We start from the raw sequence: 23,789 nt of genomic DNA on the forward strand, positions 1-23,789 counted from the left end.
AATTATTAAATGCACGCCTCAAATATAGGTGTCAAATTTTTAACACACTCATCACTGTTCGCTTTTTATTTTGTACGTAAATATAAGGGAAGTTAAAAGAAAACGAGACAGATGGATAGAAAGTAAGTAAACTGTTTAGTATTTCAAAAGTAATCGTCATAACTGTTAATACATTTATCCCACTGTGAGACAAGACGGTCAACGCCTTCATGGAAAATGTTTGCGGTTGTCTACAGTACCACGATTGTACCCAGACGTGCACATCTTCGTCCGAAGCAAATTGACAGCCACGAATGTCTTTTTTCAGTAGGGTTCTAAAATATTTGGCTCCAAAAATACGTGGTCGGTCCCATATGTTGCCAAGGTTGTTTCGACTACGCTCCAGAAGTTTCTCTGGGAAGCCCTTACACATCCTCCATGCGGTCCCAGTTTCTTCCCATGCCACTGTCATATTTAAGGGGCCCTGAAGAGAGACTTTCGTGGCTGTCGAATTTCTATGGATGAAGAGGTACGCGCCTGGGTACAATCGTGGTTCCGTAGGTAACCATGAATATCCTTCCATGAGGGCACTGACCGTCTTGTCTCACAGTGGGATAAATGTGTTCTCAGTGATGGCGGATACTTTTGAAATAATAAACAGTTGGCACGTTTTTCCATATATCTCGTTTTCATTTAACTGCCCCTTGTAAGTTTCATAAAGTACAGCATTTGTTGCGTCAGAGGATTATGCGGGCTTCTCACAAAATGAGTGCAGTTGCATTATTAATTTAATACTGGTTGTATACATGAAGGGTTTCATTTTGACTGACAGAGGAATCCGCTGTTTCACAAGTTTTATTCACGATTTGTTTTGATATAGGGCATATTTAGTGCATTCCAGTTTAACAACAGTCGTGCCTCCATCGTCTACTAGATGTACACTGAGTCTGGGAGTGTCTTACTTCGATTCTATACAGGGTAAACTCTAGCCCAACGGACAAAAGTTTGTAGGTTGCTGAAGGATATTTTCAGAGTATTTTGGTATAAGGGTCCCGTGATCTTCACTGACTCACTAAAAGTAAGAATGTAATTATAAGTTATTCGATTTTGAAAATACCTTCACAGTGCAAGCATCAAAACGTACAATATAAAACACAGAGTAATTCAACAACTCACAGATGCAAAAGTATTGTGTTGTGAGGGATGAACTCTGCATTACGTCGTTGTGTCGCTCTTCCATTGTATTCAGGTAACCAACACACGAGGTGAATATTGACTAAGTCTTCATCGGAAAATCTGTTCCTACAGCCGTGTATCACTGTTGACGTACAATTAACACAGCCGAAAACACAAAACCGACACAGAGCCGGGCACAAATGAATGCAAACTTGAGGGTAAAGAGTAAAGTAGGCGTTACTGTTGTCAACGGCAAGTACTGTGAGTGTGTGGAACTAGCTTGTTTCCATACAAGGCATACAGCCTACGCCGTCGATATTTGCAGTGTTTTACAGATATTTCCAGTATAATAAGGATACAAAGACAAATGATCGTAAGAAATCAAACGAAATACAAGGTAGGAGACGAGATACTGGCAGAAGTAAAGCTGTGAGGACCGGCCGTGAGTCGTGCTTCTGTAGCTCAGATGGTAGAACACTTGCCCGCGAAAGGCAAAGGTCCCGAGTTCGAGTCTCGGTCGGGCACGCAGTTTTAATCTGCCAGGAAGTTTTATATCAGCGCACACTCCGCTGCAGAGTGAAAATCTCATTCTGGAAACATCCCCCAGGCTGTGGCTAATCCATGTCTCCGCAGTATCCTTTCGTTCAGGAGTGCTAGTTGTGCAAGGTTCGCAGGAGAGCTTCTGTAAAGTTTGGAAGGTAGGAGACGAGATACTGGCAGAAGTAAAGCTGTGAGGACCGGGCGTGAGTCGTGCTTCGGTAGCTCAGATGGTTGAGCACTTGCCCGCGAAAGGCGAAGGTCCCGAGTTCGAGTCTCGGTCGGGCACACAGTTTTAATCTGCAAAAAATGGTTCAAATGGCTCTGAGCACTATCGGACTCAACTGCTGAGGTCATTAGTCCCCTAGAACTTAGAACTAGTTAAACCTAACTAACCTAAGGACATCACAAACATCCATGCCCGAGGCAGGCTTCGAACCTGCGACCGTAGCGGTCTTGCGGTTCCAGACTGCAGCGCCTTTAACCGCACGGCCACTTCGGCCGGCTTTTAATCTGCCAGGAAGTTTCAATATACTCATATTGAGCCGCATGATATCATGGGTTCATCGTACGAAAATACTAGAATACATCCCGGAACGCCCTCAGAAATTTTGTCAGTAACGTCCTCCTGGTTTACCCTGTACAAGTGTACCGAGATACACGCATGACCCAAAGTTCTTCGCATGTTTGGAGTCGCGAGTCCTCTCGGAACATTCGTCTGGAGGTCTCAAGATTTCCTTGGCGTGATATGCCCTGAATGGAAGCGTAAATCAACCATTTTCCTTGTTCTTATTTTACCAGTTTATGTGTCTATTGCCGGCCTGATTGACCGAGTGGTTCTAGGCGCTACAGTCTGCAACCGCGCGACCGGTACGGTCGTAGGTTCGAATCCTGCCTCGGGCATGGATGTGTGTGGTGTCCTTAGGTTAGTTAGATTTAAGTACTTCTAAGTTCTAGGGTACTGATGACCTCCCAGAAGTTAAGTCCCATAGTGCTCAGAGCCATTTGAACCATTTTTTTTATGGGTCCATTGTTTTCCTTGAAATGTGCAGAATGTCCGAACCTGGGAGCTATGTAACCAACGGTTTCCTTCTTTGGTCTCACTGTTTCTGAAAAACAAATGCAATAGCGCTCTCTCTCTCTCTCTCTAGCCGTAACTTTTCCTGCCTTTGTTGGGCAAAATAGGTTATGTAGAAAGGTCGACTGAACGTCATACGTTACTACAGATAAAATAAACAACTCGTAACGACTCCTTAGAAATAAGAAACGATGCAGTTAAGAAATCTGACGGAAATACTACAAATTTACACGTGCGTACAGCAGCAGAGGAATACGCGTATGTGCCGATACTTCAGTATCTAAGTGGCTCTATAAATTTATGTGAGACTGTAATGACTGCTAACACTGTTGCTGTTCATTTTTGGAACACAACCTACAACCAGCTTAGAGACAGAAGTGATGACACTTTCTGCAGGACCTGACCATCATTTTGCAGGACATTGCTCAAGCACGTACAGTGCAAGCTGTTACTGATTTGTTTGACTGATGGGGCTTCTAAGTGCTATACCACCTACTGCACTCCCCTGACTTAAGCCCTCGTGAGTTCAACTCGATTTCTAAACTGAAGGAAACACTTTACGGCATTCGGTTCAGAACTTTTACAATTTCGTCGGGCGATAGACCGCGCCGCTCGAACTGTCAACACAACTGGTACTGCTACGAGTATCCTACGACTTCCACATCGCTTGCAATGCTGGTAACTACTTTGAAGGTCAGTAAAACTTTGAAACACGTATCTATTTTGTACGAGCTGTAAATATATTGCTGCCACTAATAAAGTTCCAACCCTCGTATATGGTGAAAAGTTATAGTCCTATAATACTCTCCTGTGGCACGACCGAGTTACTTGTGTGTGAAATCTTATGGGACTTAACTGCTAAGGTCATCAGTCCCTAAGCTTACACACTACTTAACCTAAATTATCCTAAGGACAAACACACACACCCATGCCCGAGGGAGGACTCGAACCTCCGCCGGGACCAGCCGCACAGTCCATGACTGCAGCGCCTTGGACCGCTCGGCTAATCCCGCGCGGCCGAAGTTACTTCACGTCTGAAAGCTTCTTTCTGTTCGGAATGACACCCTGATTTGTATTTCCTAGAAACTCTTCAGTCCAATCACACAGTTCGTCTGATATTCGATTACGGTCGATTAACAGTAAATATGGATTTAAATTGTTCAGAAAGTGAATAATTGGTTGTCCTGTGTGTTTATTTACAGACTGCATGAAGCTCTTATAAGATTCTTCAGGAAGCTAATGCACCATCTGCTTTCTGAAGATAAGGGCATACTTTGCAGTAGAACAAGGAAAAAAAAATACTGGAGGCACGGCAGCGAACAGTGGTGTGTTCAAGCCTCATAAATATTATCCCAAGATTAGTAGTCCCAATGTTGTAAGATGAGTACGTATAATCGAACTCATTGGTACAATGGATATTTTGGTTTTAATTTTTTGTGAAATAATGTACAGAAGTTGAGGTTTTTAATATTTCCTCTACATTTAATGTAGCAAAATCATTTGTCTATACCTAATGCGTAAAGCAAGAGAACTTGCACATCTGAAGAGTCTGGAAAGTATGCGGATACATTTCACTCAGATTGATTCAGTGATTATTCCCGGTAGAACCAATAAAGCCAAAAGACGCCAATTTTAAAATACGCCAATTTTAAAATACGCCTAAAAGCTGTGCGTGTTGTTTCCTCTCACCAAATCTTGCCTTATTTTATGCTATATGTGCTGTGACTTTATTTCCCCACGTTTTGTAGATAAACGTCACACTAACTTTAAATTCCAAACTGAGTGTTTGTTAACAAAATAATTCTTCTCCACACATGCTTAAAGGCTAAACAGTGAAGTGTCTTCTTACGTTTTGCGCTGAGTGTACTTGAGAGCCGTCAGCCCGGTGCAGCGAAGATCGTAGTTTTTTCGAACGAATCGTGAGAGACGGAGAAGCACGAGAACTTTGAGGACGGCAAGTGACAATTAAGGAAACATAACTTCCTAGTCCTGGTAAATTCAGACAAGAGGTTTCCCGAAGGAACTGCTGTGATGGCTGCTTTGCAATTTAGAAAGATCTAGGTGTTCGAGTCATTTGGTGAATACATCAACAGTGGAACCCGCTGTGCTTTACTGCAAGGATAAGTGAAACACGGTACTCGTCGTTGACGATGAGGATCGCTTTTTAAATGCATCAGCTGGTTCCACTGAAACAACAACAGTGGTATAACAGTTTCTGTGATTTAGATATGCAATCTATACAGATCCTGCTTACAGCGTAGATACGGTGCCTCCCAGTTATCGCACAATCTGCCTCTCGAAGGAGACGTTACACAGTCCCAGTCTCAGACCGCGCGTTAAGCTACACGACTCCCCATGGTATCCCCGTAACTGTGTACACTAACTGACTCACAGAGCCGGACGAAGGAAACAACAAACTACATCTGACTGAAGCATCCCTAATACACAGCTGGCCATTAAAACTAAAACACAAGGAAGGATAGAAAATAATAAAAAATTTTACGAGGGGCATCCAATAAGTAATGCAATTTTTTTTCTCGGCCAATTTCGATTGTAAATAAATGTGGAACTTGTTTTGGGACATCGTGGAATATTTCCGCTTCAGCCCCCATAATTTCATGGATTACCGATAGGTGGCTTCGCTATACGTAGTCTTCAAAATGGCGTCTATAAAGGAGGTGCTTTCCAAGTAAGGCGTCTGTCATCATCACCTCAAGATAGCGGAAAGCTGTGCGATCTCCCACGTGTCGGCCGGCAGCACACAGCTGTGACTCCTGCAACGCTGGAACGTGCGGACTCCCTCACTGGAGGTGATCGACGGATCACATTCAAACACCTCTACCCTGTTGATATTGCTGACACACTCGTCCACCAGTCGGGGTACTCAGTGATGTGTTCCCGCTGGGCTCCCCGCCACCAAACAGAGCAACATAAAGAGAAACGAAGGATCATCTGCGCGCAACTGCTGGAGCGTTACGAGGCTGATTATGACGATTTTTGGACGAACATCGTCACAGACGATGAAAAATGGCTGCATAACTTCGTACCGGAAACAAAATGGCAATCTACGGAGTGGCACCGTACCACGTCTCCGTCGAAAGAAAAGTTAAATGCCATGCCATCAGTCGGTAAAGTCACGGCGACGGTCCTCTAGGAGTTATTTCGTTTGATGTCCTCCCTCATGGTGCAATGATCAACTTTGAAGTGTGTTGTACTTCCCTCAGAAAAGACTTCAGCATGTTCGTCGACAAAAAGTGCAAACGAACTACTCCTTCTCCATGACAATGCAAGGCCTCACAAAAGTCTGCGCACCCGAGAGGAGCTCACAAAAGTTCATTGGACTGTTCTTCCTCATCCACCTAACAGCCTGGATCTCGCACCTTCCGACTTCCATCTGTTTGGCTCAATGAAGGATGGACTCAACAGGATGCAGCACGTGGATGATGGGGAGGTTATTGATATATCAAGACGTTGGCTCCGACGTCGACCAGAAAAGCGGTATCATGCGAGCATATAGGCCCTCCCAGTAGGGTAACGTAAGGTGGTCCCGTTGAACGGAAATTGTTGAAAAATGGGGTTTTGTAGTGGGCAACGGCCTTGCCGCAGTGGATACACTGGTTCCCGTGAGATCACCGAAGTTAAGCGCAGTCGGGCGTGGTTGGCACTTGGATGGGTGACCATCGAGGGCCGCCATGCGCTGTTGCCATTTTTCGGGGTGCACTCAGCCTCGTGATGCCAATTGAGGAGCTATTCGACCGAATAGTAGCGGCTTCGGTCAAGAATACCATCATAACGACCGGAAGAGCGGTGTGCTGACCCCACGAGCTTCCTATCCGCATCCTCCACTGAGGATGACATGGCGGTCCGATGGTCCCGGTAGGCCACTCATGGCCTGACGACGAAGTGAGTGGGGAATTCAAAATGGTTCAAATGGCTCTGAGCACTATGGGACTTAACATCTGAGGTCATCAGTCCCCTAATCTTAGAACTACTTAAACCTAACTAACCTAAGGACATCACACACTTCCATGCCCGAGGCAGGATTCGAACCTGCGACCTTAGCAGCAGCGCGGTTCCTGACTGAAGTACCTAGAACCGCTCGGCCACAACGGCCGGCTAGTGGAGAATAATATAGTGTATTGGAATCCTGAAGTAAACTAACCTGCTTCCATAATAAAATGTGTTGCATTACTTCCTGTGCATTTACAGTTTTCTAGGAAAGGTGCGTGATTAAATCTGTAGGAGATTTGAGGGTGTACAAGGTGAAAAATTTAGTACATTGAGCTCCCACTTGTAGCAGCAGCGGCCTGAAGCCAGATGGGCATCGGCTCGAACTGAACTCGGAAGGACATCTACGGGTTTCTCATTCAATGTTCCTTCAACTCTACGCCAGAGTTCTTCATAAGCGGTGGTTGACGAATTGTGGCGTAACTATCTCTCGCCTACTCATGACCAGATGTTTTCAGTGGGTAAGAGATACGTAGAATGTGCTACCCAGGAAACAGTCGACCATCCTGTGTGTCGAGGTAGGTCCAGACAGCTCGATGATGTTGCGGTCTTGCCTTACCTTGCTGAACAATGTCACGCAGATCCCTTAGACATGGCACAGCCATCGGCCTTAATACGTCTTGCATTACAGGGGGTGGACGAAAATTTAGAAACACAACACATTACCGTGCCTAACATGATGTGGGAAACGCGTTATCATTCACAATAGCTTCCAGGAGTCACGGAATGGAATAATACAGGTCCTGTGTCATTTTCAAGGGAGTCTCATAACATTCTTCTTGGCAAACAGTGACAAGTTCAGAAACGATGATTGAGGTGGACAGTGATAATGCACCCGTTTCTCAAAAGTGTGCCACAAGGGCTTTATAATATTGAGCTCTCATTTTACTAAGATTTGAAGCTCCTCTTGATGGCTCTGAGCACTATGCGACTTAACTGCTGAGGTCATCAGTCCCCTAGAACTTAGAACTACTTAAACCTAACTAACCTAAAGACATCACACACATCCATGCCCGAGGCAGGATTCGAACCTGCGACCTTATCGGTCGCGCGGTTCCAGACTTTAGCGCCTAGAACCGCTCGGCCACCCCGGCCGGCGCTCCTCTTGATGTTCTTACGTGTTTAATATTTAAAAATCGGGTTGTTTTGAAAAAAAAAATAAAAAATAAACTAATTGTGTTTGCATAAGGCAGATTTTCAAAACAATCCAGTAGTGACATCTCGTGACAGTGGTAGCGAGGGGAGATGCGACAAGTCATTCACGTACTCACAAAACCAGTCCTGGATAAGATACGAGCTCTGTGAACAGGGGACCTGCCGTCTTGAAACACAGCATCATAATTAGGATGGAACTGATAAGCCAAAATGCTCGCATAATTTTTCGCAGTAATGCGACGTTGCAGAGTAATCATGGTGCTCATGGAATACCATGATACAGCTGTTGAAAAAATGTGAAACATGGCTTATCTAACGAAATGACTTTCTTCCACTGCTATACTGTCCACGTCTTATGGCTTCGGCGTCACCTTTTTCTGTTACGGGCATCTGCATCACTGGTGAGTGGTTTTGAAATTACAGCTTGCCTTGGAATTTTTAGGTTACGGAGCTCCCTTCATGTTGTCTTGATGCTGAAAGGGTTCCCGAGTGCGACATTTAGTTCTGCCGTTACTTTTGCAGCTATCGTCCTCTTTCTTTTGTCACAACTCTCTTCAATAACTGTCTGTCACGGTCAATCAACAAAAGCTTTCGTCCGTGCTGTAACTTAGAAGATGATGTTTTGTATGTGGTAGAAATCTTGGACATAGTGCCTGCTGAAACACCAAATGCACTACTGGCCATTAAAATTGCTACACCACGAAGATGACGTGCTACAGACGCGAAATTTAACCGACAGGAAGAAGATGCTGTGATATGCAAATGATTAGCTTTTCAGAGTATTCACACAAGGTTGGCGCCGGTGGCGACACCTACAACGTGCTGACAGGAGGAAAGTTTCCAATCGATTTCTCATACACAAACAGCAGTTGACCGGCGTTGCCTGGTGAAACGTTGTTGTGATGCCTCGTGTAAGGAGGAGAAAAGCGTACCATCACGTTTCCGACTTTGATAAAGGTCGGATTGCAGCCTATCGCGATTGCGGTTTATCGTATCGCGACATTGCTGCTCGCGTTGGTCGAGATCCACTTACTGTTGGCAGAATATGCAATCGATGGGTTCAGGAGGGTAATACGGAACGCCGTGCTGGATCCCAACGGCCTCGTATCACTAGCAGTCGAGATGACAAGCATCTTATCTGCACGCCTGTAACGGATCCTGCAGCCACGTCTGGAACCTTGAGTCAACAGATGGGGACGTTTGCAAGACAACAACCATCTGCACGAACAGTTGGACGACGTTTGCAGCAGCATGGACTGTCAGCTCGGAGATCATGGCTGCGGTTACTCTTGACGCTGCGTCACAGACAGGAGCGCCTGCGATGGTGTACTCAACGACGAACCTGGGTGCACGAATGGCAAAACGTCATTTTTTCGAATGAATCCAGGTTCTGTTTACAGCATCATGATGATCGCATCCGTGTTTGGCTACATCGCGGTGAACGCACATTGGAAGCGTGTATTCGTCATCGCCATACTGGCGTATCACCCGCCGTGACGGTATGGGGTGCCATTGGTTACGCGTCTCGGTCACCTCTTGTTCGCATTGACGGCACTTTGAACAGTGGACGTTACATTTCAGATGTGTTACGACCCGTGGTTCTACCCTTCATTCGATGCCTGCGAAAGCCTACATTTCAGCAGGATAATGCACGACCGCATGTTGCAGGTCCTGTACGGGCCTTTCTGGATACAGAAAATGTTCGACTGCCGCCCTGGCCAGCACATTCTCCAGGTCTCTCACCAACTGAAAATGTCTGGTCAATGGTGGCCGAGCAACTGGCTCGTCACAATACTGTGGTATCGTGTTGAAGCTGCATGGGCAGCTGTACCTGTACACGCCATCCAAGCTCTGTTTGACTCAATGCCCAGGCGTATGAAGGCCGTTATTACGGCCAGAGGTGATTGTTCTGGGTACTGATTTCTTAGGATATTTGCACCCAAATTGCGTGAAAATGTAATCACATGTCTGTTCTAGTATAATATACTTGTCCAATGAATACTTGTTTATCATCTGCATTTCTTCTTGGTGTAGCAATTGTAATGGCCAGTAGTGTAGGATGAGAAGCCATCTGCCAATAACGCAGATGCAAGGTTAGCTGCAGTAGTTTAGGAAGGACGCTGCTCTCAAGACGCGTGGAGGCACAGTCTAGAACTGCTACTCTATCTGATACGTTTCTAAATCAGTTTTCACTGATGAAACAGAGAAAGATCAAAGAAGAACGGTATATTTCTATACTGGTTTATTTAGTCAGAGTGAGACAGTGTCAGATGTACACAGGTGTGCAAAAGTTGAAGACGAAAGTAACTTTCCCATGATATATCATTGCAAAGCAACATAGCTCTATGAAACTTGGACGGTACGTAGAAAGACCTGATACAGTATAGTACTGAATGTAATTGAAAAAAATACGTAATGAGACGAAAAGAAATGACACTTTTATTAAAAGAAAATAATTACACTGAAGTCACCGCGATTCATGATGGTCCCACGGACATAACAAAATGGAAGGAAATGGTTCTTAATAACCATATTTCTCAATGTAGGCGCCCTGGGCCAACGAGAGACCAGTTTGTTGATACAATCACTGCAGACAGTCTGACTTTGTTGATGGAGCCACAACCTCACCTCTGCTTGCACCGCATCATCACTATCAAAGTGATGTCCTCAAGGTTTTCTTTTAAGTTTTGGAAACTGATGAAATACAGTTGGGGTCATATTGAGACTGTATGCAGTATGATCGATGACAGTGAACCTAAGGCATCGTGTTCTGGAGAAGTATGTGCCGAGTAATTGGATTAAGGACGGAAAAGTCCCACCATAGTTAGACAATGAAATATAAAAAATGTCGAGGAACCGAAGGCTGTTGCAGTCCCGATCCAAAAGAGAACGTGCAAACGATGACAGGGAGAGGTTAGTAGAGGTTCGTACCTTTCTGCAAAAAACCATGCCTGAAACACAAAAGAACTACCATCGTCATACCTTAGCAAAAGATCTGTCCGAGAACTCGGTAAATTACTGGTAAGGGAGTCTTAGGCTTCCATCCAGTCACTCACTGAGCAGTCTCTTGTGGCAGCTGAAGATAGTGAAACAAAACCCGAAGTTTAAAACTTGCATTTAAGAAATCGTTAACGCAGAAAAGTCGTACAAACATACCGTCGTTTGACCGTCGAATAGACTCCGGTATGGATGACGTATTACTAAACATCCTTGGTCTACAGAACAACTAAAATAATTGAAAACATATAAGTCGCCAGGTCCGTATGGAATTCCAGTTCGGTTTTACAAAGAGTACTCTACGGCAGAGTGCCATGTGACTGAAAGAAACCGCACGTGACTCCTGTGTAAAAGAAGGGTAAAGGAACGGACCCGCAAAATTACAGACCAAAATTCCTAACATCGATTACCTGCAGAATCCTTGAACACCTACTCATTTCGTATATAGGCCTACGAAGTTTTCTTGAGACTAAGAAGTTTATTTCCACGAATCGCACGGTTTTAGAAAGTTTGGCTCGTCCGATATTCGGCTTGCCCTTTTCTCACATGACGCATTGCGAACTATGGATGAAGAGCAACATCCAGATTTCATGTTTCAAGATTTCCGGAAAGCATTTGACATGGTGCCCCACTGTACGCTGTTAACAAAGGTACGAGTGTATGGAATATGTTCCCAGATATGTGAGTGGCTCGTAGACTTCTTAAGTGACAAAACTCAATATATTGTCCTCGACGGCGAGTGTTCATCAGAGACAAGAGTATAGTGAGGAGTGGCCCAGAGAAGTGTGACAGAATGCTATTTATTTTCTATATACGTAAATGACCTGGCGGATAGGGTGGGCAGCAATCTCGGCTGCGCTGGCCGGCCGGAGGGGCCGAGCGGTTCCAGGCGCTACAGTCTGGAACCGCGAGACCGTTACGGTCGCAGGTTCGAATCCTGCCTCGGGCATGCATGTGTGTGATGTTAGTTAGGTTTAAGTAGTTCTAAGTTCTAGGGGACTGATGACCTCAGAAGTTGAGTCCCATAGAACTAGTATTAATCTAATCTAATCTAATCTAAGAGCCAATCTCGGCTGTTTGCTGACGATGTTGTGGTGTACGGGAAGTAGAGTGACTGCGGGAGAATACGAGATGACTTAGACAAATTTCTGGTTGGTGTGATGAATGGCAGCTAGCTACAAATGTAGAAAAATATAAGTTAATGCAGACAAGCAGGGAAAACAAACCCGTAATGTTCGGATACAGCATTAGTTGTGTCCTGCTTGACACAGTCACGTCGTTTAAATATCTGGGTGTAACGTTGCGAAGCGATATGAAATGGAACGAGCAAGTGAGGATTGTGATAGTAAAGGCGAATGGTCGACTTGGGTTGAGTGGGAGAATTTTGGGAAGGTGTGGTTCATCTGTAAACGAGACCGAATATAGAACGCTAGTGCGATCCATACTTGAGATCTGCTCGAGCGTTTGGGAACCGTACCAGGTCGGATTAAAGGAAGACATCGAAGCAGTTCAGAGGTGGTTTTCTAGATTTGTTACCGGTAGGTTCGAACAATACACAAGTGTTTCGGAGATGCTTCTGGAACTCAAACGTGAATTCCTGGAGGAAAGGCGACGTTGAAGAACACTATTGAGAAAATTTAGGGAACTGGCATTTGAAGCTGACTGCCGAATGACTGTACTGCCGTCAACATACATTTTGCCTAAGGACCATGAAGATAAGATACGAGAAATTAGGGATCATACGGAGCCACATATAGTCGTTTACCCCTTCGTTCTATTTGCGAGTGGAACAGGAAAGGGAATGACTAACAGTGATATAAGGTACCCTCAGCCATGCACTATAGGATGGCTGGTGGAATATGTATGTAGACGTAGATATGGTGGGAAATGCAACAAGGGAGGTGCTCCTGCCTGAAGTTGGAGATAAAAGATCTTCGACACTGTGGGTTTCAATGACTGATTCGCACAGGTGCTGTGGTAGTATGACCAGGTGACGGTCGCCAATAATCCCCACCCACACTTTGAGGCTAAAACGTTGCTAATGAGCAAGTCCACATGCAATAAGGCCTGCAGGCGTATGTGACGCAGGTAGTGGCAGTTGTGGAAAATGTTCCACACGGTCGTCTGGCTCATCCCATGTTGGCACATCACCTGCCCGGTATTGATACCTGGGTCACCGTGAAAGATCTTTTATCTCCACCGTCAAGCGAGTGTACCTTCCTTGGAACGCATTTCCCTCCAAATGTCCTTTTCTACATTTACCTCTACGTATTACGTTAGCCACTGTATGATACGTATGATGCGTACACTACACCACTATTAGTCATTTCCTTTCCTGTTCCACTTGTAAATAGAGCGAGGCGATAAACGACTGTCTATATTCCTCTATATGAGCCTTAACTTCTCTCATCTTCGTTGTCCTTACGCGAAATCTACGTTAGCGGCAGTAGAATAGTTCTGCAGTCAGCTTCAAATGCCGATTCTTTAAATTTTCTTAATAGTGTTCCTCGTAAAAAAATCGTAGCCTTTCCTCCATTTGTGATCCCGAAGCATCTCCGTAAAACTTGTCTGTTGTTCGAACCTACCGGTAACAAATGTATCAGCCCGCCTCCGAAACGTTTTATGCCTTCTTTTAGACCGTCGTGGTGCGGATCCAAAGCACTCGAGCAGTACTCAAGAATAGATCTTACTAGTGTCCTATATGAGGTCTCGTTTACAGATGAACCACACTTTCCTAAAATTCTCCCAACAAACCAAAGTGGAACATTCACCTTTCCTGCTACAATCCTTACATGCTCGAACAATTTCGTATCGCTTTGCAACATTAAGCCTAGATACACTCCTGGAAATGGAAAAAAGAACACATTGACACCGGTGTGTCAGACCCAACATACTTGCTCCGGACACTGCGAGAGGGCTGTACAAGCAATGATCACACGCACGGCACAGCGGACACACCAGGAACCGCGGTGTTGGCCGTCGAATGGCGCTAGCTGCGCAGCATTTGTGCACCGCCGCCGTCAGTGTCAGCCAGTTTGCCGTGGCATACGGAGCTCCATCGCAGTCTTTAACACTGGTAGCATGCCGCGACAGCGTGGACGTGAACCGTATGTGCAGTTGACGGACTTTGAGCGAGGGCGTATAGTGGGCATGCGGGAGGCCGGGTGGACGTACCGCCGAATTGCTCAACACGTGGGGCGTGAGGTCTCCACAGTACATCGATGTTGTCGCCAGTGGTCGGCGGAAGGTGCACGTGCCCGTCGACCTGGGACCGGACCGCAGCGACGCACGGATGCACGCCAAGACCGTAGGATCCTACGCAGTGCCGTAGGGGACCGCACCGCCACTTCCCAGCAAATTAGGGACACTGTTGCTCCTGGGGTATCGGCGAGGACCATTCGCAACCGTCTCCATGAAGCTGGGCTACGGTCCCGCACACCGTTAGGCCGTCTTCCGCTCACGCCCCAACATCGTGCAGCCCGCCTCCAGTGGTGTCGCGACAGGCGTGAATGGAGGGACGAATGGAGACGTGTCGTCTTCAGCGATGAGAGTCGCTTCTGCCTTGGTGCCAATGATGGTCGTATGCGTGTTTGGCGCCGTGCAGGTGAGCGCCACAATCAGGACTGCATACGACCGAGGCACACAGGGCCAACACCCGGCATCATGGTGTGGGGAGCGATCTCCTACACTGGCCGTACACCACTGGTGATCGTCGAGGGGACACTGAATAGTGCACGGTACATCCAAACCGTCATCGAACCCATCGTTCTACCATTCCTAGACCGGCAAGGGAACTTGCTGTTCCAACAGGACAATGCACGTCCGCATGTATCCCGTGCCACCCAACGTGCTCTAGAAGGTGTAAGTCAACTACCCTGGCCAGCAAGATCTCCAGATCTGTCCCCCATTGAGCATGTTTGGGACTGGATGAAGCGTCGTCTCACGCGGTCTGCACGTCCAGCACGAACGCTGGTCCAACTGAGGCGCCAGGTGGAAATGGCATGGCAAGCCGTTCCACAGGACTACATCCAGCATCTCTACGATCGTCTCCATGGGAGAATAGCAGCCTGCATTGCTGCGAAAGGTGGATATACACTGTACTAGTGCCGACATTGTGCATGCTCTGTTGCCTGTGTCTATGTGCCTGTGGTTCTGTCAGTGTGATCATGTGATGTATCTGACCCCAGGAATGTGTCAATAAAGTTTCCCCTTCCTGGGACAATGAATTCACGGTGTTCTTATTTCAATTTCCAGGAGTGTATTTAATCGACGTGACTATTAATGCAGTAGTCGAGCTCTACGCGTTTGTTTTTCCTACTCATCTGCATTAACTTTTTAGAGCCAACTGCTATTTATTACATCAACTAGAATTTTTTTTTAAGTCATCTTTTATCCTCCCACAGTCACTCAACTCTGACACCTTCTCGTACACTACAGCAGCGTCAGCAACGAGCTGAGAATATTTTCAAGAATTCTGCAGAAAACCGCTGTTAGGGATATTGGTCTGTAATTTTGCGGGTCCGTTCTTTTACCCTTCTTATACACAGGAGTCACTTGAGCTTTTCTTCAGTCGCTTGGGTCTTTGCGCTGAGCGAGAGGTTCGAGGTAAATGCATCTTAAGTAAGCGGTCAATGCCGGAGAGAATTCTTTGTAAAATTGGGACTACACCAGGACCTGTCGACTTATTTGTTTTCAACTCATTCAGTTGTTTCTTTACGACATGGTGTCTATTACAATGTCTTCCATACGGGAATGGCCAAATGACGGTATGTTTGTACGATCTTCCTGCGTGAACGATTTCTTAAAAGAGAAATTTAAAACTACGGCTTTCCTTTTGCTGTCTTCTACTGCCACACCCACCTGGTCAACGAGTGCCTGGATGAAAGACTTAGATCAGCTTATCGATTTCACATACGACCAGAATTTCCTCGGATTCTCTGGCAGATATTTTGCTAAGGTAGGTGATAGTTCTTGTATGTTTCGCGCATACATCTTTTCACAGACGCACGAATCTCTAATAACCTCTGCCTGTCGTCATTTGTGCGTTCTCTTTTGAACCGATAGTGCAACTGCCTTTGCTTCCCAATTTTCCCAATTTCGTTGTTAAACCACGGTGGGTCTTCTTCGTCCTTAATTTACTTACTCAGCACTTGCTTCTCCATAGCACGATTTACAATCCAATATATTCGTAAATACAGAAAGCGGCAGTCAATCGTTTTTTGAAATGGTTATTTATTCCATTAACCGGTTTTCGAACCTTTTCAGGCTTATCTTCAGGCTGCGTACAGGTTACTTGACTATTTCGAAGCGTACTGCTGGGTGCTGGCTCCTTGATAAGAAGATGGAACATGCATTAACACAAAACTGAATTCTGTACTTACTGCGACATTATGGGTGGCTTTGTTATTAATATCCATCTATTAACTTCCATTGTGATGGACAGTAGGTATCACATCACTCACTTTTCACAGGATATGTATGTATATACACCGTAATTACGAAACTTTGGGAGCTTTCCATCACAATGGAAGCTGTTAGATGGGTATTAAGAACAAAGCCAACCACACTGTCGCTTTAAGTACAGAATTCATTTTTGCATCCAAATCACCATATCAATAATACTCATGGCATTGCATTAAAGCATGTTCCATCTTCTTGTCACAGAGCCAGCACCCAGCATTATGCTTTAAAATAGTCATGTAACATTCCGTGCAACACATGAAGACGAGTCCGAAAAGGTTCGTAAAGCGGTTTATGGAACCAATAACTATTTAAAAAAGTGACTGGTTGCAGTTTCCTATATTTATACTGAATAAACAGGCAAGGGTACTTAAACATCCGTAATGGATAAGCCTAATCTGATTTATAGTCCGTTTAAACTTTGCCCATAATTCCTCTGTGTCCATCATACTCGACGTAAATGACGTCATTTCACTGTCTAAGTGGGATGCTAACAACTGATTGTCTGTTCTTTCTAGCAGAAATACCCTCCTACCCTTGGCCGGCCGGAGTGGCCAAGCGGTTCTAGGCGCTTCAGTCCGGAACCGCACGACCGCTGCGGTCGCAGGTTCGAATTCTGCCTCGGGCATGGATGTGTGTGATGTCCTTAGGTTAGTTAGGTTCAAGTAGTTCTAAGTTCTAGGGGAATTATGACCTCAGATGTTGAGTCCCATAGGGCTCAGAGCCATTTTGAACCTCCTATCCTTCTTAATTGAATTATAAATTTTAGTGACCACAGCCGCTATGATGACTTCATGATCGCTAATCCTTGTCTGTACACTGACACTGTCGATAAAGCGTGGTCTGTTTGTAGCTACAAGGTCTAAAATATTTCCTTCGCGTGTGGGTTGTCGAACTAGCTGTTCGAGACAGTTTTCGGAAAACGTATTCAAAAGTACTTCGCCAGATCTGTCTGTACCCCCTGCAATGAATCCATAGACGTGCCAATCTATACTCGATAGATTAAAGTCGTCTCCAACTAACATTACATGACCTGGGCATTTCTACAATGCTGACAGTATACTAGCTTTGAATGACTCGAAAACTGTCACAACGGAATCGGGTGGCCGGTAAAAAATCGAACCATTACCTTGATTTCGCCGAAAGCTGCGCGACCAGCTGACTTCACTGTCACTCAAATTCGACCTGAATAGATACAAAATTTTTCTCAGCTGCAATGAACACTCCCCCTCCTAAGGAGTCAAATCTGCCTTTTCGATATACGTTCCATAAACCGCTAAATATCTCAGAGCTTTTTACTTCGGTTTTCAGCCAGCTCTATGGTCCCGATAATGATTTCCTGTTGTGCAGTTAATTCCGGAACTTTATTTCTGCCCCTTATCCTTTCAGCGATCGTTTCCTTCAGTTTGTGCCCATTTAGCAAAGCGACCTTTGTAGGTTTGTGGTGGCACCTGCCAGACTCAAAATTGCATCTCGTGCACCATGCTAGTCCGGAGAAAGAAAACAGTACACAACCGGGTTCAGCGGGCCCACTTCATGCCATTCCCCGTGAGTTGTTCTTTTGCAGGCTGATGGTAACCGTAGCTACACGATTAGCCGCGTCTAAAATATTCCACGAATTGTGAACCCGATTTACTAGTCTGCAAGCTTTCCCATGTCATCGTCGGCTGAATACACTTAAGATTTGTTATGACAGTGTCACTACCATTCACTGATCCATCCATGTGAAAATCTGTGCATGTGGTTGTATGACAAAATGGATGAAATGTGTTTATGGATGGAATTCACGATCTGCACGATGGTATACTTCTTCACATAGCTGTCTATAACATCTTTAGGTGACTCCGTATCTACTGAATTCGTGCTTTGTCCATCTGCTACGCAGCGACGCCATTGTAATGTTCCTTCGATTACCACGTGACACGCTGTACCAGTTAGGTTGACGGCGGACGGTCGCTTGTAATTATATAAACTTCCACGTGCCTCTATTTGTTTGAGTGTCTGCCGAAATGCACTAGGATGCAACGACTATACAAATCTGTTTCTAGACAAAATACTAGGCTGAGATTCATTAAAATTTTCCTTAGGGAGATAACATAATTTACGAAAGAGGGCGATTACAAAACTTCTCTCTGGTAACTCTACAGCAATTTTTTTTTCCCCTAAGGATCCCAATGTCGAGCACAGAGCGAGATGGCACAGTGGTGAGCACACTGGACTAACATTCAGGAGGACGACGGTTAAAATCCGCGTCCGATCATCCAAATTTAGGTTTTCCGTGAATTCCTGTAATCGCTGCAGGAAAACTCTGGGATGGTTCCTTTGAAACGGCCGATTTTCTTCCCCATCCTTAAAAATAATCTGATCTTGCGCTTCGTTTCTAATGACCTATCTGTCGACGGGACGTTAAACCTAAATCTTCCTTCCTTCTTCCATTGGACGACAGATACTACATGTTGCTGAAGGAACCGCATTTAAAAATCTAGAGTCTGCCTTCAGGGAGACTTCAAAGAAGGTTCTGGGTGGTTATAATTAAACTGCAGCTACTCATAGTGTGGACTGTAATTATCGTAAGGCAGCTAAACTTGGTAGACATTCTAACGCGTTAATTTGGAACCGATTTACACCCGAAAAAAATTATTTCCAATTTTGTCCACCAGGTGCAAATCTCGCGCTGTACAGCATCTCGTCGACATCTCGAGTGCTCTAATTGAACAAACTTTGTAAGCGGCAATTAATAATAACGTCAACATTATTACTTTCTTGTTTGACCTTTCCTGCCCACATCCCGTTCCTAATCTGTTACTCATGGAACTATTTCTGTACGTCTTTCTTTCATTCATAGCAACAGATTTGCACCTGGTGGCCAAAATTGGAACTAATTTTTCCAGAGTTAATCGGTTCCGCATTAACGCATTAGAATATCTACAAAGTTTTGCTGCTATAAGGTAATCACAGCCCACACTAGACACCTGTGAGTAGTTGAACTTTAATCGTACCCGCCCTTAATGTAAAGGGCTGAGGGAAAAAAATGATAATGGCAGCTACACAGATGATGATACTGATGAAACTATTTGGGGACATGTGACACATATAAAAGCAATGAAAACGAGAGCAATTAAAAATAAGTAATTTTTATTGCAAGTTATCAGCTGCATTCTAAAACACATAGTTAAGGGAGAGAGAAATGCTTAATCAAACATCTTTTGGAACATCTTTCCTGGGAAACAGCGATCAGAAATTAGAATACAAGTTTTTAAATAAAAAGAGTCTAGAATGGCATGTAAGTTGTTACAAAACATTTAAATTCTAACAGCATAATGCGATCCTATTTTTTTATTCAAAAGCTTTTATCTTAATCAAGCACCTAAAATATAATTTCATATGCATGTGGTGCCATTGCAGCTGAGTAAGAAACCCTGTAACATGCTGATATTTTTCACCAACCGTCCTGGCCGGAGTTCAGCCAACAAAAAATATTAGAGCGCGCAGCACTCGTTTCGTCACCAGATAAAGAAGAGTTTTTCCACGAGGAAATTTTAACTGTGGTGTACCTTCCACCAGATTTATGAGATAAATAAGTGGCACAAGCGCGAGCATTAATAATTGACAGGAGCACAATAGATGCTGTTTTCACTTTGATAGGTTGTGGAGAAATCAACAGAGTTAAATAACCCAGTCTACCTGTGCTTCTTTGACATCTAGAAGTTACTGTTTGGCTAGAAGGGTAAACGTATTGGTAGATACTGATTTAGGTCGTAATTAGATAACGATCAGGTGCAATTTGAAGTTTAAAAATATAAAGAAAAGAAGGACGAAATGATCGATTTGCGATAAAATAAAATTCTGCATACTTAAATTTATAGACAGTGATGGAATGTCGTAAAATGAAGCACGGTGCGCTGGAAAAAAGAAAAGAAGTATCGATAAAATTATGTTTCTTAGAGAAGAAAGACTTTCAAATGAATACGACATATTACTGAAGACAGAAACACGAGAAAAATAAACGCAAATAACTGTACAGCTTACTTAGTGTTTAAATGGAATTTACGTCCATTTCCGGTTGCCTCTCGTGGTCATCAAAAGAAAATACAGCATACTGATATCAGTAACATGGTGGAACTACTTCTACGCCAGTTTAACCTGATTTACCATTTGTACACGTTGTAACCATGAGCTTACAGTATTCATAAACTAAGGTGAAATGTAGCATTAAAGCTCCTAGTTACGAAGTATGGAACTGAAAGTGGAAAGGGTAGAATGGAGAAACCTTGTTGAAGATGTTAAGGCCCATGCAGCTTTGTAACTCCATCAGAAGAAGAAGAAGAAGATTTGCGACTGGAATTATTCACTTAATTTCCACATTCATTATCTTCCGTGCCGAGTACTGTTTCCAGAAATCAAAATTTTGCCTTAGTTTCATCGCGCTTGTGTGGAGTCTTTCAATGAAGCCAAAACAGGTTTAAACACGAAGGTATGGTTGTAAAGGTGCAAGCGTTAAGCTTCCCATTGTGTATGGTTTTACAATTCTAAGGGAACGAACAGTGAGTTGTGGCTGAATGACTAGTAAATAACTCATTACCTCTTAGACACTTTCAATTAGTCGTTTCCTTCCCTTTCAAAGACCTAGACCGCGATCACACTTTAGCAGCTCGAGATAGCCACGAGTCTTGAGTAACGTTTCTTGTGAGGTTGCATTAAGGCGCTTACTACTTCACTACGGTCCGTAATACTATCTCGTATGGCCATTTAATAATTCACTGTCCTTTGCGCATCAGTGCTCTTACGCATTAATGAAAGTCTATTCACGACTGGAACTCAGCGTTTAGCGTTAGTAATGAAGACAGACAAGGGGATCCCCTTGGTACAACGCTTTTTAATCTGACTCTTGAAGCAGCCATTCCAAAGCTTCAAATATCTGGTTACGTCAGCACAAAGTCAACCCAAATATGTTCGTACGCTGATGATGTAGCAATTATTAGTAGAAAAAGAGTTTCACTAGAGAGAACAGTAGGTGATCTGAAAGAAGCCACACTACCTGGAGGCATTGCTATTAATGAAAAGAAGACGAAATACATGAAGTTCACCAAGAAGGGAAATAATAACGTTGATAAACTATCAGCAGCTGGTTTCAATGTTGAGCACGTAGAACATATATTACCTGTGATCTAATATTAGTAGGGCAAATTCCATGTCAACTGAAATAAAACAGCGCATCCCAAGTGGTAAGAGATGCTTCCACAAGTTTAAGAGATTGCTGGCCTCTAGGATATTAGATACACAATTGAAACTTCAAATTTATAAGGTCATGATCAGCCCACTTGTAACATACGGACGTGGGAAACATGGACATTAACTAGTGCTGCTCAAGATCTATGGGGCAATTTGGGATAAAAATGGTTTCTGGAGATCTAGAACGAACTGAGCTGGGTCGCCTCATACAAGAAACTGACATTGTCAGAACAATAAAAACTAGGAGAATAGTCTGGCTTGGACACGTTCTTAGGATGGCTAGTGGACGAACAACTAAAAAGGTTTTCGAGTGGAGGCCAACTGGGAGAAGAGAAAGAGGAAGGCCACGAAAGCCGTGGAGAGACCATCTGGAAGTAGATATAAGATCTCTGAGTTAGAGAATGCTGAAGAAGCGCTCTGGAAAGGGTAGAATGGAGAAACCTTGTTGAAGAGGTTAAGGCCCATGCAGCTTTGTAACTCCATCAGAAGAAGAAGAAGAAGATTTGCGACTGGATTTATTCACTTAATTTCTTAAACATACTCTTTCAGTTTATCCGTTTTGTTAGCTCCGAGGAATCTGACTATCTTTCAGTTGTCTTGGAAGACTAACAGTCAATGATGTATATTATCAGTTACGGCTATGAATATCCTACGAAGATTCTAGAGGCTGTTGAAGTCACTCACATGAAAATAATTGTTTCAATAAATTTAAGTTAACATGAATTAATATTGTAGTTCTGTTCTGAGAATACTATTTACCAAATTTAGGAAGCGGATTTTTATTACAACCTTCTATCAATCAAAGGTTTTGCTTCAGAGAATCCATATGGAACGTCATGTATGTAGTGACTACGCATCCTTATTACTTAAAGCCTTTAAGAAGTATCCCATTGTCAGACACAATTAACTCACAATGCTCGTAGCTTACGTGATCCGGTTCCACTGCAAGCGCTTTTTACGCTTATCATACTACAGATTCACCTCAGCTTCAAATCTGAGAATTTTGTTTCCTGGAATTAGCATCTTCTTTCATAGATTCTCCAGGATAGCCTTGCATATCCATCTTTTATTCTACTATTTCACCTGTATCAAGCTGAAGCAATTCAGTGGCAACAATAAAAGTGAAAATAAAAGGAAAGTGGTAACATATGAATTTCTGGAGCATCATGAAAAACTAAGAAGAAGGTAACAATATCAGAAACACGTCATTAGGATGTGTTATAGAAGCTGTAAACTAATTTCTTAAGAAAATGAAACTGTTACTAAATGCTACAGTATTTACATGACACACTTGGTACACTAAAAAAAAAATGTTGCAATTACTTATCTGTAACATGCTGAAGGTTGTATGTCTATGAACTATCTCTACAGTGTTACTATATTATGAGAGATATCTGGAAACTCAAATAATTAATAAAACTTTAATAGATTCAGTATCACTAACGGACAACCATGAATCAGTACTTTTGCATTTGTGAGTGTGTGTGTGTGTTTGTGTTTGAGGAGACGGTGCATTTTTATGTTTCAATTGTTGCTCACTCTTTTCCGTTTTACAAATTTTAACTACAATAGCCTCAAAAATATTTTAGTGCGGGTGCTAATGGCTTGGCTGACTTGAGCCCAAACACACATATCATTATCAGTCTAAAAATGCTCCATAAAGTAATTGCAATTAAAGAACAACTAAGCAGTTAGTTATAATTGACAGAAAACAACTATATTCTTTATCTTTATAGCCAAGAATAACCACCCACGCCGAAAATATTTAAAAATAAATTTTTCACATAATCCTCAAACACTATACAGTGTAAGAAAACACATAAAGCTGTTTACATAAATATAAAATTCAGTTAGAGGAATAGCAAGTACTTCATTCACGAAATTAAACTACCTTATTCGTGACCAATAATGGTTCTAAAAGATGTTTTTATCAGAATGTTTCTTCTAACATTAAATTTCAGTTTGTGTCATATCGTCAGCTAGTCTGTTCGGCTTTCTACCATCTCGAATGATATGTTACATACTTAAATTACAGTTCCATATTTCCTAATCAAAAAGACATATTGTCATTTTTAATTACATTTGGATTTTTTTATTCCTACCATCATCAATTTAATACAAACCGCACAACTGCTTCTCTAGAAAGAGGCACAAGCGTTCCTCCCAG

At 43.5% G+C, this 23,789-nt stretch overlaps 1 protein-coding gene and 1 pseudogene across 2 annotated transcripts in view; one reads left to right on the forward strand and one right to left on the reverse strand.

Moving 5' to 3' along the window:
* Positions 1-23,789, reverse strand: part of LOC126249760 (arrestin domain-containing protein 2-like) — a 240,966-nt gene that overhangs the window by 215,575 nt on the left and 1,602 nt on the right. The window lies entirely within an intron of this gene.
* On the forward strand, positions 6,358-6,476 carry LOC126250306 (5S ribosomal RNA; annotated as a pseudogene).

This window comes from Schistocerca nitens, chromosome 3 (genome assembly GCF_023898315.1).
Source record: "Schistocerca nitens isolate TAMUIC-IGC-003100 chromosome 3, iqSchNite1.1, whole genome shotgun sequence".
NCBI lineage: Eukaryota > Metazoa > Arthropoda > Insecta > Orthoptera > Acrididae > Schistocerca > Schistocerca nitens.